Source organism: Pinus tabuliformis, chromosome 6, assembly GCF_031772625.1.
Source record: "Pinus tabuliformis cultivar Carrire ecotype Pingquan chromosome 6, CPIR1, whole genome shotgun sequence".
In the NCBI taxonomy this organism is placed as follows: Eukaryota; Viridiplantae; Streptophyta; class Pinopsida; order Pinales; family Pinaceae; genus Pinus; species Pinus tabuliformis.
The window spans coordinates 1058801473-1058803810 of record NC_142292.1 but is presented as its reverse complement, the minus strand read 5'-3'; positions in this window follow the sequence as shown (position 1 = coordinate 1058803810).

Sequence of the window (2338 nt, the reverse complement as noted above, 5' to 3'; positions counted from 1 at the left end):
TTGCTTTGTGTCAGCCTCACTGTGGCTTCTCTGTCTCTCTACAAATGCACTCACCGGATCTGGAATCCTTCCTCTAGCTTCATTGTCTTTGCCCCTCTCTGGCAATTAACTGTTGCTACTCTGGAAATTGATATGTTCATGAAATCGAACTCTCCAAGTGATTTCTCCAAGCCCCATCGACTTCTTCTTATAATCCTCTGTTGAGACTTCAACGACCAAGATTAGATCTTAATCGATGACTAGGATTAACTTGAAGTCGATCCGTGTGAGTTTCTAGAACATTCACACCATAACTTAATTAATTCTGATTAATTAGTCATATTCCCTAAGTTTAGACTTAGGAAATATTTAAAAACTGACTAATAATCTAATTAAGTCATTTCTAGGTGGAATTTCCATAAACGATTTCTGGGTTTTGGAGATATCATGCATTCTAGCCTCCACAAAATTTCAAGGCTAGAACACATCCGATGCTACAAAAACTAACACTCCCTCTTAGCAAGGAATGTGTTCTAGTGTTGTTGCCTCTTGTAGCAACACCCTGTCTCTGCATCATCTCCTGTCACGTTGTTGATGTCTGGCTGCTGCTACCCACCAACTACTGCGCAACTCTGATATCTGTTGCATCTGTACTGCTACTGACCCTGTTGAACTGCTGCCAACATTGCATCTGCACTGCAACTCCCTCTTCATTTGTTGTTGCTGCTACTGCAACATCTACAACTGAAAAGCATCCTAAATACTGAATCAACTGTGATCAGTATGGTGCATTTGTCACCCGAGTCTGTGACTGTTACTAGTATCTGCGTTATCACTGAGGCATTCGCGTTGCCACTGACTCTGCATTATGCCAACTGCACTGTTGCCAATTCTGCACTGCGCTCCCTAGCATCTGACTACAACTAGACTATGCATTTGTCACTCTGGCATCTAACTGCATCTATTGCCACTGATCCATCCTGCTACTAAAATATTGTGGGCCCCCGTAGCAAGGTATTGATTCAAGAGGTAGACCACCTCAAGAATCTTGCCCATATGTAGCACTTTGGGGCTACAAAACCAAATCTCCCCATTTCACTCCTGGGGGTATGTCAACAAACATGGTGAAGTCTTCCTCCAACCTGGAGGACAGCCTATCGATCTTTGTTGATGCTGCCTGCTTATCCTCTTTGTCGTTCTTCCTGAGAGGACACTGGGTACTGTAGCGACCAAGCTCACCACATCTGAAGCACTTGACCATTGACAGGTCCTTCTTCTTCTTTCGTTTCTCCCCCTATCCTTGATTGGGACCCTTTGATCTGAGGGCCACATTCTCCTCTTCCTTTACTTGCTTCGATCCACTGTTGTTGCCACTAATCGAGCTCTTCACTAGGTCTCATCTCAACTCCTCCTGTTGCAAATCGGCCCACATCCTGTCCCACCTTGGCAAGGTGTCTCTGCCCAAGATACTTTGGACAAATACTTGCCACTCCTCTAAGACAATGTTGAATGTCAATAGCACTAGCTCTGTGGCTTGAAGCGCTGCCCCAACAGCTACAAGTTGGTCCCAAATCTCGTGAATCCTGGTGAGGAAGGGGTCTATGCATTCGCCTTTCTGCATCCTGGTGCATCTCAGCCATAGTTTTAAAAACCGTTTTTAAAAATCAGTTACCGGTCTAACCGGCTGGTTAGCAAGGCCGTCGGTCTAGACCGGCCAAAAAACCCGGTTTGAATGGCCATTTCTCCATTTTTTTGCCCTAACCGGTGAAAACCAACTGGTTTAGAACGGAACCGGCCGATTTTAGGCACACCCACCGTAAAGTGAAAAAAGCCGACTTCTGATTGTGGTTTAGGGGTTTTGGGGGGAAACTAAGGGTGTTTTCCCTCCAAAAACACCCTCTCCAAGCCTTTAAGAGGCCCCTCTCACTCTCATTTGTCTCACACAACTGATTTGGAGTGTTTGTGAGTGTTTGTGAGTTTGTTTGTGAGCTTGGAGAGTTTTGAGTTTTTGCTGAAGTAGTCATCTTGGAGTTGGAGTTGGAGCTATTTTGGAGATAGTGTGTAGCTGCCAGTGGAGTTGCCATCTTCAAGAGGAGGCTAAGGAAGCTAGTTTGCATTTCCAAGTAAGGATTTGCAATTGAAAATTCCTCATTTGACTGTTGTCCATGAATTAATATTTTTATGTGTTATAAACTTCTCACTTCTATGATCTATCATCTATGCTATGAACTCTCTAGCTCTATGCTATCAAATTTTGTAGCTTGCATGTGCATTTGTTTTCCTACATTTATCTTTGGTTTTCCATGTTGCTTAGCTGCAATTTTTTTTTAAATTGCAGATTTCTTTGCAAATTGTTATT